Source organism: Arachis hypogaea, chromosome 14 (genome assembly GCF_003086295.3).
Source record: "Arachis hypogaea cultivar Tifrunner chromosome 14, arahy.Tifrunner.gnm2.J5K5, whole genome shotgun sequence".
Classification (NCBI taxonomy): domain Eukaryota; kingdom Viridiplantae; phylum Streptophyta; class Magnoliopsida; order Fabales; family Fabaceae; genus Arachis; species Arachis hypogaea.
In genome coordinates this window covers 81,856,900-81,870,709 of record NC_092049.1, presented here as the reverse complement: position 1 = coordinate 81,870,709, position 13,810 = coordinate 81,856,900, and the positions used below count along the sequence as shown (strand labels likewise).

The 13,810-nt window shown below is 39.5% G+C and overlaps 1 non-coding gene across 1 annotated transcript; it reads left to right on the top strand.

Annotated features, from left to right (window-relative positions):
- The first annotated feature begins 8,396 nt into the window (after positions 1 to 8,396).
- On the top strand, positions 8,397 to 8,500 carry LOC112745770 (small nucleolar RNA R71). Its single transcript, XR_003173681.1, has one exon. It is a non-coding gene; the product is annotated as a small nucleolar RNA R71 (small nucleolar RNA).
- Positions 8,501 to 13,810: the final 5,310 nt, after the last annotated feature.

The window sequence follows — 13,810 nt, the reverse complement described above, 5'->3', positions numbered from 1 at the left end:
AGTTTTTCTTGTGGCGCGGTCGCGTCGGTCACGCGTCCGCATCGAATGCGCTATGCTCAAGTCGCGCGGCCGCCTCAGTCATGCGGCCGCGTCGCTGCTTCTTCACTCCTGGCACGCGATCGCGTCGTCCATGCGATCGCGTGGATGCCAGTTTCTTCAAAACTCCATTTGGCACTTTCCTTCCATTTTTGTACGTTTCCTTTTCCATCCTTTAAGTCATTCTGTTTTAGAAAATCTGAAACTACTCAACACACTAATCACGGCATCGAATGGAAATAAAGGTAATTAAAATAATTAATTTTAAAGCTTAGGAAACATATTTTTCACGTACATCACATAATAAGGAAGGGAAAGCAAAACCATGCAATTAATATGAATAAGTGGGTGAAGGATTGAATAAATCACTCAAACTAAGCACAAAATAACTCATGAAATATGGGTTTATCACCCTTCTAGCAAAGTCTGTCTCCTTCGCAAGGCACTTTATGGTATTATGCAAGCTCCTCGTGAATAGTTTGATAAGTTTAGCACCACTATATGTAATCTCGGTTTCACTTGTAGCTCTTATGAGAATGCTCTCTTTATTCGTAAAAGTGAACGCGGAGTTATTCTTCTGCTTTTGTATGTTGATGACATGATCATTATCAGAGATGATGTTGATGGTATCTTTGATTTCGAAGCCTCCCTTCACCATACTTTTGAGATGAAAGATCTTGGTTCTCTCAGTTATTTTCTTGGTCTCGATGTCATATCCACAGATGACGGTATCTATCTCTCTCAAACTAAGTATGCTTCAGATCTTCTTGCTCGCGCTGGGATTACAGATAGTTGCACTGAGTCTACTCCCCTTGAGCCTAATGTTCGATTTACCCCTATTGATGGCACTGTTTTGGATAATCCTATTTTTTATCAACAGTTAGTTGGAGGTCTCGTCTACTTAACTGTCACATACCCAGACATCGCCTATCCAGTTCATGTTCTTAGTCAATTCTTGTCAGCTCCTCGTACTACTCACTATGCGGCCATTCTTTGCATTCTTCGCTATATCAAAGGCACTCTATTTTATGGACTTCATATTTCTGCCCACTCATTTTTATCCCTTCAGGCGTACTCAGATGCTGATTGGGCTGGTGATGTCACTGATCGTCGTTCTACTACTAGTTATTATTTGTTTCTTGGTGACTTTCTCATTTCCTGGTGAGCCAAGAAGCAAACGTTCACTGCTCGCTCAAGCACAGAAGCTGAATATCGTACTTTCGCTGACACTGATGACAAGTCATCTTATGCTAGCTTTTCAAGCATTTTTCACTTGTTTCATTAGGTTTTATGCACTTTCTTGCATTATAAGTAAGTGATTTGGAGTGAATTTTCATGGTTATGTCAATTCAATCAACCATCATTTATTTGACACAAAATCATAAGGTCTAAGCTAGAATTAATTGGTTTTTGAATGATTTATCAATCTTGTGAATTTGGTGATACTTTATTTGGTTGTTTTGATTACTTGTAGGTGAAGAAATGATGAAAAAAAAGGAAAAAGAAATCTTAGAACATGCTTTGGACAATAGGTCACGCTTTGAAAAGCGTGGCCCATGGCCATAAAAGTGTGGCGCTCATCCAAAGCAAGAAGGGCCAGTGCTCATTTACCCAACTGAGCGCTTGATGCACGAAATTGTGATGTCCAGGCTCAAATAATCCTTGGCAACGTGAGCAACTTGGTACGCGTAATCGTGATTACACTTTAATTATGTAAAATTCATGGCTCTTTCTTTCCCTGGCAATGGCGCCAAGAACATGGTGCCAATACCATGGTTCACAACTTCGATACAACTAACCAGCAAGTGCACTGGGTCGTCCAAGTAATACCTTACGTGAGTAAGGGTCGAATCCCACGGAGATTGTTGGTATGAAGCAAGCTATGGTCACCTTGCAAATCTCAGTTAGGCAGATATAAAGTGATAATGGTGTTTTCGAATACTAATTAATAGAATAGGGATAGAGGTACTTATGTAAATCAGTGGTAGGAATTTCAGATAAGCGAATGGAGATGCTTTTCGTTCCTCTGAACCTCTGCTTTCCTGCTATCTTCATCCAATCAATCTTACTCCTTTCCATGGCTGGCTTTATGTAATACATCACCACTGTCAATGGCTACTTTCGGTCATCTCTCGGGAAAATGATCCAATGCCCTGTCACGCCACGGCTAATCGTCTGGAGGCATCACCCTTGTCAATGACTTCATCTTATCCTCTCAGTGAATAATATGCTCACGCACCCTGTCACGGCACGGCTATTCATCTGTCGGTTCTCGATCATGCTGGAATAGGATTTACTATCCTTTTGCGTCTGTCACTAACGCCCTGCAATCGCGAGTTAGGAGCTCGTCACAGTCATTCAATCATTGAATCCTACTCGGAATACCACAGACAAGGTTTAGACCTTCCGGATTCTCTTGAATGCCGCCATCATTCTAGCTTACGCCACGAAGATTCCGGTTAGGAGATCTAAGAGATATTCATTCTAGCTTATTTCATGTAGAACAGAAGTGTTTGTCAGGCACGCATTCATAAGGGAGAAGGATGATGAGCGTCACACATAATCATCACCTTCATCACGTTCTTGGGTGCAAATGGATATCTTAGAAGCGAAATAAGATGAATTGAATAGAAAATAGTAGTACTTTGCATTAATCTTTGAGGAACAGCAGAGCTCCACACCTTAATCTATGGAGTGTAGAAACTCTACCGTTAAAAATACATAAGAGAAGGTCCAGGCATGGCCGAGATGGCCAGCCCCCTAAAACGTGATCAATAGTCTCCTAAGATGAACAATGGATTAAAACTGAGACCAAAGATGCCTAATACAATAGTAAAAGGTCCTATTTATAATAAACTAGCTACTAGGGTTTACATGAGTAAGTAATTGATGCATAAATCCACTTTCTGGGCCCACTTGGTGTGTGTTTGGGCTGAGCTTGAGTGTTCCACGTGCAGAGGCCATTTGTGGAGTTGAACGCCAGCTTTTGTGCCAGTTTGGGCGTTCAACTCTGGTTTTGGCTCCTTTTCTGGCGCTGGACGCCAGATTTGGGTAGAAATCTGGCGTTGAACGCCAGTTTACGTCGTCTATTCTTGGCCAAAGTATGAACTATTATATATTGCTGGAAAGCCCTGGATGTCTACGTTCCAACGCAATTGGAAGCGCGGCATTTCGAGTTCTGTAGCTCCAGAAAATCCACTTTGAGTGCAGGGAGGTCAGAATCCAACAGCATCAGCAGTCCTTCTTCAACCTCTGAATCTGATTTCTGCTCAAGTCCCTCAATTTCAGCCATAAAATACCTGAAATCACAGAAAAAACACACAATCTCATAGTAAAGTCCAGAAATGTGAATTTAACATAAAAACTAATGAAAACATCCCTAAAAGTAGCTAGATCCTACTAAAAACATACTAAAAACAATGTCAAAAAGCGTATAAATTATCCGCTCATCACAACACCAAACTTAAATTGTTGCTTGTCCCCAAGCAACTGAAAATCAAATAGGATAAAAAGAAGAGAATATACTATAAATTCCAAGCTATCAATGAAACAGAGCTTCAATCATATGAGCGGGACTTATAGCTTTTTGCCTCTTGAATAGTTTTGGCATCTCACTTTATCCATTGAGGTTCAGAATGATTGGCATCTATAGGAACTTCAGATTTCGAATAGTGTTATTGACTCTCCTAGTTCAGTATGATGATTCTTGAACACAGCTTCTTTATGAGTCTTGGCCGTGGCCCTAAGCACTTTGTTTTCCAGTATTACCACCGGATACATAAATGCCACAGACACATAATTGGGTGAACCTTTTCAGATTGTGACTTAGCTTTGCTAAAGTCCCCAATTAGAGGTGTCCAGGGTTCTTAAGCACACTCTTTTTTTTTTTGCTTTGGACCTTGACTTTAACCGCTCAGTCTCAAGTTTTCACTTGACACCTACACGCCACAAGCACATGGTTAGGGACAGCTTGGTTCAGCCGCTTAGACCAGGATTTTATTCCTTTTAGGCCCTCCTATCCACTGATGCTCAAAGCCTTGGGATCCTTTTTATTGCCCTTGCCTTTTGGTTTTAAGGGTTATTGGCTTTTTGCTCTTGCCTCTTGGTTTTAAGAGCTTTTGGCTTTTTCTGCTTGCTTTTTCTTTCTATTTTTTTTTCGCCTATTTTTTTTTTCTGCAAGCTATGTTCTTTGCTGCTTTTTCTTGCTTCAAGAATCATTTTTATGATTTTTCAGATTATCAAATAACATGTCTCCTAGTCATCATTCTTTCAAGAGCCAACATATTTAACATTCTTAAACAACAACTTTAAAAGACATATGCACTGTTCAAGCATACATTCAGAAAACAAGAAGCATTGTCACCACATCAATATAATTAAACTAAGTTCAAGGATAAATTCGAAACTCATGTACTTCTTGTTCTTTTGAATTAAAACATTTTTTTCATTTAAGAGAGGTGATGGATTCATAGGACATTCATAACTTTAAGACATAATTACTACTACTAATGATCATGTAATGAAGACACAAACATAGATAGGCACATAACATAGAAAACGAAAAACAGAAGAAAGAAGAACAAGGAATGAATCCACCTTAGTGATGGTGGCATTTCCTTCTTGAGGAACCAATGATGTCCTTGAGCTCTTCTATGCTTCTTCCTTGTCTTTGTTGCTCCTCCCTCATTGCTTTTTGATCTTCTCTAATTTCATGAAGCATGATGGAGTGCTCTTGATGTTCCACCCTTAGTTGTCCCATATTGGAACTCAATTCTCCTAGGGAGGTGTTGATTTGCTCCCAATAGTTTTGTGGAGGAAAGTGCATTTGAGGCATTTCCGGGATCTCATGGTGATGAGCTTCATACGCCTCTTGAGCTCCATGAATGGGCTCTCTTGCTTGCTCCATCTTTTTCTTAGTGATGGGCTTGTCCTCTTTAATGAGGATATCTCCCTCTATGTCAATCCCAACCGAATTGCATAGGTGGCAGATGAGGTGAGGAAAGGCTAACCTTGCCATAGTGGAGGACTTGTCAGCCACCTTGTAGAGTTCTTGAGGTATAATCTCATGAACTTCCACCTCTTCTCCAATCATGATGCTATGGATCATGATGGCCCGGTCTATAGTAACTTCAGACCGGTTGCTAGTGGGAATGATTGAGCATTGAATGAGCTCCAACCATCCTCTAGCTACAGGCTTGAGGTCCAATCTTCTTAGTTGAACCGGCTTGCCTTTGGAGTCAATCTTCCATTGAGCTCCTTCTACACATATGTCCATAAGGACTTGGTCCAGCCTTTGATCAAAGTTGACTCTCCTTGTGTAGGGGCATGCGTTCTCTTCCATGTTTGGCAAGTTGAACGCCAACCTCACATTTTCCGGACTAAAATCTAAGTATTTCCCCCGAACCATTGTAACATAGTTCTTTGGATTCGGGTTCTTACTTTGATCATGGTTCTTGGTGATCCATGCATTGGCATAGAACTCTTGAACCATTAGGATGCCGACTTGTTGGATGGGATTTGTTAGAACTTCCCATCCTCTTCTTTGAATTTCATGTCGGATCTCCGGATACTCATTTCTTTTGAGTTTGAAAGGGACCTCAGAGATCACCTTCTTCTTGGCCACAACATCATAGAAGTGGTCTTGATGGGCTTTGGAGATGAACCTTTCCATCTCTCATGACTCGGATGTGGAAGCTTTTGTCTTCCCTTTCCCCTTTCTAGAGGATTCTCCGGTCTTAGGTGCCATCAATGGTAATGGAAAAACAAAAAGCTTATGCTTTTACCACACCAAACTTAGAATATTGCTCGCCCTCGAGCTATAAACAAAAGAATAGAAGTAGAAGAAGAAGAAATATGGAGAGGGAGAGGGAGATGTGGTTTCGGCCAAGAGGAGTGGAGAGGGGTGTGTTGTGTGAAGTTGATGAAGAATAGAGGGCTTTATATAGGGAGGGGAGGGGGGTTAAAGTTCGGCCATATGGGTGGGTTTGGGTGGGAAATTGGTTTTGAATTTTGAAGGTAGGTGGAGTTTATGAGGTAGGTTTATGGGGAAGAGTGGATGGATGTGAGTGGTGAAGAGGTGATGGGGAAGAGAGTTTGAGGTTATTGGTGAAGGGTTTTTGGGGAAGAGTGTTTATGGGGTTGTGTGAAAAAAAGTGGTGAGAAGAAGTGAGTGGAGGTAGGTGGGGATCCTGTGGGGTCCACAGATCCTGAGTGGATCCTGTGGGGTCCACAGATCCTGAGGTGTTCAAGGATTTACATCCATGCACCCATTAGGCATGTAAAAATGCCTTAGCACGCAACTCTGGGCGTTCAGCGCCAGGTTGGTGGCCATTTTGGGCGTTCAACGCCCATTTGTGTGCCATTTCTGGCGTTGAACGCCAGAACCATGCCTGTTCTGGCGTTCAGCGCCCAAAAGCTGCCCATTTTGGGCGTTCAGCGCCAGAACCATGCTCTGTTCTGGCGCTGAACGCCAGACAGATGCTCTTCCAGGGTGTGATTTTTCTACTGCTGTTTTTGATTCCGTTTTTAATTTTTATATTTATTTTATGACTCCACATGATCATGAACCTACATAACTAAGAAAAATATAGTTAGATAAATAAAAATTAGGTTGCCTCCCAACAAGCGCTTCTTTAATGTCAATAGCTTGACAGTGGGCTCTCATAGAGCCTCACAGATGTGCAGAGCTTTGTTGAGACTCTCCAACACCAAACTTAGAGTTTGGATATGGGAGTTCAACACCAAACTTAGAGTTTGGTTGTGGCCTCCCAACACCAAACTTAGAGTTTGACTGTGGGGGCTCTGGTTGACTCTGCTTTGAGAGAAGCTTTTTCTGCTTCCTCTCCATGGTTGCAGAGGGAGATTCTTGAGTTTTAAACACAAGGGAGTCCTCATTCCATTGAAGGACTATTTCACCTCTGTCAACATCAATCACAACTCTTGCTGTGGTCAGGAAAGGTCTTCCTAGGATGATGGATTCATCCTCTTCCTTTCCAGTATCCAGGACTATGAAATCAGTAGGGATGTAAAGGCCTTCAACCTTTACTAATACGTCCTCTACTTGTCCATAAGCCTGTTTTCTTGAACTGTCTGCCATCTCTAATGAGATTTTAGCAGCTTGCACCCCATAGATTCCCAGTTTCTCTATTACAGAGAGGGGCATGAGGTTTATTCCGGAACCAAGGTCACACAGAGCCTTAAAGATTATGGTGCCTATGGTGCAGGGTATTATGAACTTTCCAGGATCCTGTCTCTTCTGAGGCAATGTCAGTTGATCCAGATCACTTAGTTCATTGATGAACAAGGGAGGTTCAACTTCCTAAGTATCAATGCCAAATAATTTGGCATTCAGCTTCATGATTGCACCAAGAAACTTGGCAGTTTGCTCTTCAGTAACATCCTCATTCTCTTCAGAAGATGAATACTCATCAGAGCTCATGAAGGGCATAAGGAGGTTCAATGGAATCTCTATGGTCTCTAGATGAGCCTCAGAGTCCTTTGATTCCTCAGAGGGAAGCTCCTTATTGATCACTGGACGTCCCAGGAGGTCTTCCTCCTTGGGATTCACGTCCTCTCCTTCCCTTACAGGTTCGGCCATGGTGCTTATGTCAATGGCCTTGCACTCTCCTTTTGGGTTCTCTTCTGTATTGCTTGGGAGAGTACTAGGAGGGATCTCAGTGATCCTTTTACTCAGCTGGCCCACTTGTGCTTCCAGATTTCTAATGGAAGACCTTGTTTCATTCATGAAACTTACAGTGGCCTTAGATAGATCAAAGACTAGATTTGCTAAATTAGAAGCATTTTGTTCAGAGTTCTCTGTCTGTTGCTGAGTTGATGATGGAAAAGGCTTGCTATTGCTAAACCTGTTTCTTCCACCATTATTAAAGCCTTGTTAGGGCTTTTGATCCTTCCATGAGAAATTTGGATGATTTCTCCATGTTGAGTTATAGGTGTTTCCATAAGGTTCACCTAAGTAATTTACCTCTGCTATTACAGGGTTCTCAGGATCATAAGCTTCTTCTTCAGAAGATGCCTCTTGAGTACTGTTGGATGCAGCTTGCATTCCATGCAGACTCTGAGAGATCATATTGACTTGCTGAGTCAATATTTTATTCTGAGCCAATATGGCATTCAGAGTATCAACTTCAAGAACTCCCTTCTTCATAGGCGTCCCATTACTCACAGGATTCCTTTCAGAAGTGTACATGAACTGGTTATTAGCAACCATGTCAATGAGTTCTTGAGCTTCTGCAGGCGTTTTCTCTAGGTGAATGGATCCACCTGCAGAAGTGTCCAGTGACATCTTTGATAGCTCAGATAAACCATCATAGAATATATCCAGGATGGTCTATTCTGAAAACATGTCAGAAGGACACTTTTTGGTCAACTGTTTGTATCTTTCCCAAGCTTCATAGAGGGATTCACCTTCTTTCTGTCTGAAGGTTTGAACATCAGCTCTAAGCTTGCTCAGCTTTTGAGGAGGAAAGTACTTGGCTAAGAAAGTCGTGACCAGCTTATCCCAAGAGTTCAGGCTGTCTTTGGGTTGAGAATCCAACCATAATCTAGCTCTGTCTCTTACAGCAAAAGGGAAAAGCATGAGCCTGTAGACTTCAGGATCTACTCCATTAGTCTTAACAGTATCACATATCTGCAAGAATTCAGTTAAGGACTGAAAAGGATCTTCAGATGGAAGTCCATGAAACTTGCAGTTCTGCTGCATCAGAGAAACTAATTGAGGTTTCAGCTCAAAGTTGTTTGCTCCAATGACAGGAATGGAGATGCTTCTTTCATGTAAATTGGAATTAGGTGCAGTAAAGTCACCAATCATCTTCCTTACATTATTATTATTTTTGGCTGCCATCTCCTCTTCCTGTTCGAAAATTTCTGAGAGGTTTTCTCTGGATTGTTGTAATTTAGCTTCTCTTAATTTTCTCTTCAGAGTCCTTTCAGGTTCTGGATCTGCTTCCACAAGAATGTTCTTATCCTTGCTCCTGCTCATATGACAAAGGAGAAGGCACAGAAAAATAATAATAATAATAGAGATCCTTTATACCACAGTATAGGGATCCCTGTGTAAGTAGAAGAAGAGGGGGAGACAAAGAATGTGATGTAAAGAAAGAAACACAACTGTGAGGATGGCAGAGATGTGAGATGAGATGTTAGTAGATGAATAAATAAATAGAATAAGATGGGGAGGGATAATTTTCGAAAATTATTTTGAAAAAGAGTTAGTGATTTTCAAAAAATGGTTTTTGAAAATTGTTAGTATTTTTCTCGAAAATTTTTTTTTTAAAATCAAAAATAAAAATAAGAATAATTAGTTAATTAAAAAGAAATTTTTGAAAAAGAGGGAAGATATTTTTGAAAATTAGAGAGAGAGAGTTAGTTAGGTAGTTTTGAAAAAGTTAAGAAACAAACAAAAAGTTAGTTAGTTAGTTGAAACAAATTTTGAAAAGATAGGAAGTTAGGAGGTTAGGAAAGATATTTTGAAAAGATATTTTTGAAAAAGATAAGATGAGAAGATATTTTTGAAAAGATATTATAGAAATTAGTTTTTAAAAAAGATTTGATTTTTAAAATCACAATTAATGACTTGATTCACAAGAAATCACAAGATATGATTCTAGAACTCAAAGTTTGAATCTTTCTTAACAAGCAAGTAAGAAACTTCAAATTTTTGAATCAAAACATTAATTGATTATGTTATTTTCGAAAATTTGGTATAAAAATAAGAAAAAGATTTTTGAAAAATATTTTTGGAATTTTCGAAAATAACTAATAATTTTGAAAAAGATTTGATTTTTGAAAAAGATTTTGAAAAAGATAAGATTTTCAAATTGAAAATTTGATTTGACTCATAAGAAACAACTTGATTTTAAAAATTTTTGAAAAAGTCAACTCAAATTTTCGAATTTGATGAGAGAAAAAGGGAAAGATATTTTTTTTATTTTTGAATTTTTATGATGCAAGAGGAAAACACTAAAAAGATGCAATGCATGAAATTTTTAGATCAAAACATGTGATGCATGCAAGAATGCTATGAATGTCAAGATGAACACCAAGAACACTATGAAGATTATGATGAACATCAAGAACACATTTTTGAAAAATTTTTAATGCAAAGAAAATATGCAAGACACCAAACTTAGAATTCTTTAATGCTTAGACATTAAGAATTCAAGAATGCATATGAAAAACATGAAAAGACACAAAACAAAAAATCATCAAGATCAAACAAGAAGACTTACCAAGAACAACTTGAAGATCATGAAGAACACTATGAATGCATGATATTTTCGAAAAATGCAAGATGCATATGCAATTGACACCAAACTTATGATATGACGCAAGACTCAAACAAGAACACACAAACAATATTTTTTATTTTTATGATTTTCTAAATTTTTTTGGATTTTTCAAAAATTATATGAAAAAGAAAAAAATAAGGATTCCAAAATTTTTAATATGAATTCCAGGAATCTTGCATTCTTAGTCTAAAGCTTCAGTCCAGGAATTAGACATGGCTCACTAGCCAGCCAAGCTTTCAATGAAAGCTCCAGTCCAAAACACTAGACATGGCCAATGGCCAGCCAAGCTTCAGCATGTAACACCAGAGTATATTGCTCTTGATAACAAATTGCTGCTCATTACTTATCAAATATGTAACTTGCCTCTAATGGTTTGGAAGCCTCAGTCCAAAAGAATTTAGACATGGCTTTACAGCCAGCCAGGCTTCACATGCTTCATGAAACACTAGAATTCATTCTTAAAAATCTTGAATAGAATTTTTGAAAACATTTTTATTTTTTTTTCGAAAACAGATGAGAAAATTTTAGAAATATTTTTGAAAAATTTTTGAAAAGAAAACAAAAAGAAAATTACCTAATCTGAGCAACAAGATGAACCGTCAGTTGTCCAAACTCAAACAATCCCCGGCAACGGTGCCAAAAACTTGGTGCACGAAATTGTGATGTCCAGGCTCAAACAATCTCTGGCAACGTGAGCAACTTGGTACGCGTAATCGTGATTACACTTTAATTATGTAAAATTCATGGCTCTTTCTTTCCTTGGCAATGGCACCAAGAACATGGTGCCAATACCATGGTTCACAACTTCGATACAACTAACCAGCAAGTGCACTGGGTCGTCCAAGTAATACCTTACGTGAGTAAGGGTCGAATCCCACGGAGATTGTTGGTATGAAGCAAGCTATGGTCACCTTGCAAATCTCAGTTAGGCAGATATAAAGTGATAATGGTGTTTTCGAATACTAATTAATAGAATAGGGATAGAGGTACTTATGTAAATCAGTGGTAGGAATTTCAGATAAGCGAATGGAGATGCTTTTCGTTCCTCTGAACCTCTGCTTTCCTGCTATCTTCATCCAATCAATCTTACTCCTTTCCATGGCTGGCTTTATGTGATACATCACCACTGTCAATGGCTACTTTCGGTCATCTCTCGGGAAAATGATCCAATGCCCTGTCACGGCACGGCTAATCGTCTGGAGGCATCACCCTTGTCAATGGCTTCATCTTATCCTCTCAGTGAATAATATGCTCACGCACCCTGTCACGGCACGGCTATTCATCTGTCGGTTCTCAATCATGCTGGAATAGGATTTACTATCCTTTTGCGTCTGTCACTAACGCCCTGCAATCGCGAGTTAGGACCTCATCACAGTCATTCAATTATTGAATCCTACTTGGAATACCACAGACAAGGTTTAGACCTTCCGGATTCTCTTGAATGCCGCCATCATTCTAGCTTACGCCACGAAGATTCCGGTTAGGAGATCTAAGAGATATTCATTCTAGCTTATTTCATGTAGAACAGAAGTGTTTGTCAGGCACGCGTTCATAAGGGAGAAGGATGATGAGCGTCACACATAATCATCACCTTCATCATGTTCTTGGGTGCGAATGGATATCTTAGAAGCGAAATAAGATGAATTGAATAGAAAACAGTAGTACTTTGCATTAATCTTTGAGGAACAGCAGAGCTCCACACCTTAATCTATGGAGTGTAGAAACTCTACCGTTAAAAATACATAAGAGAAGGTCCAGGCATGGCCGAGATGGCCAGCCCCCTAAAACGTGATCAATAGTCTCCTAAGATGAACAATGGATTAAAACTGAGACCAAAGATGCCTAATACAATAGTAAAAGGTCCTATTTATAATAAACTAGCTACTAGGGTTTACATGAGTAAGTAATTGATGCATAAATCCACTTCCTGGTTCCACTTGGTGTGTGTTTGGGCTGAGCTTGAGTGTTCCACGTGCAGAGGCCATTTGTGGAGTTGAACGCCAGCTTTTGTGCCAGTTTGGGCGTTCAACTCTGGTTTTGGCTCCTTTTCTGGCGCTGGACGCCAGATTTGGGTAGAAAGCTGGCGTTGAACGCCAGTTTACGTCGTCTATTCTTGGCCAAAGTATGGACTATTATATATTGCTGGAAAGCCCTAGATGTCTACTTTCCAACGCAATTAGAAGCGCGCCATTTCGAGTTCTGTAGCTCCAGAAAATCCACTTTGAGTGCAGGGAGGTCAGAATCCAACAGCATCAGTAGTTCTTCTTCAACCTCTGAATCTGATTTCTGCTCAAGTCCCTCAATTTCAGCCAGAAAATACCTGAAATCATAGAAAAAACACACAATCTCATAGTAAAGTCCAGAAATGTGAATTTAACATAAAAACTAATGAAAACATCCCTAAAAGTAGCTAGATCCTACTAAAAACATACTAAAAACAATGTCAAAAAGCGTATAAATTATCCGCTCATCAGCGCTCAAAGGAACCAAAGAAACCAAGAGCGCTACGTTAAATGTTTTAACGTTTTCGTGGGTCTCAACAAAAGAAAAGCAAAGCGCATTGAAACTCAGGGGGAGCACCAAGGTTCGAAATGAGGACCAAGAGAAGCACTACAAGGCTTGGCAAGGAAATTGGCCAAAATAGATTCACCAAGGTTCGAAATGGGGAGCAAGAGGAAGCAAAGAAAGGGCGCTCCGTTTGGTTGCTTCACTGAGTGCTAGTATGAACAAGGAAATTGGCCAAAATGGTAGAGCCAAGATTCGAAGAGGGGTACACCATACATCAAGGGAAGCGCTACGTTAAAACTCTTAACTGTGCGCTATGTATGAAGCTTGGCACGAGCCCAGGCCCAAGGCAATGGAGCCCTACGTTTTCTTTACTCACTCAACGCTCCACTAGAGCTGGCCTTGGTTCCAATTTTCAATCAAGAGCCAATTTTGGATCCATTTCTTCACTAACTTAAAGAGCCCACTCCAAATTCTAAAAACCAGAAAAATTGAAAGTGTATAAATAGGAGTTAGTTTGATTTGTAGAGGACCTTCTTTTCATTTTTTTAGTTTTATCTTTTGCTCACTTTTACATTTTACTTTTTGAGTTCAATTTTAGTTCTGAATTTAGCTTTCATTTTGATTTTTGGGAATTGGGATTGAGATCTGAGTTTTCTTACTGATTGTTCTTGATTTGGCAATTTCTACTTTCTGTTTTAAATTTTGGATTGAGATTGAAGAAGTTCTGTTTCAATTCTTGATCTGAAATTCATCTTTGTTCTTCTTCTGCATAATTCTAATTTCATTTGCTGTTTTCATTTCTCTTCTTCTGCAACTTTTGCTTTTCTGTTTTGGATCTTGAATTGAGATTAAAGAGCTTCATTGATTCAAATTCTGAGAATCATTTTCCACTCTTCCTCTCAATTGATCTAAGGATTGGGTTTTAATCTTCTCGGCTGTTTTTAAATTTCATTTTCCTT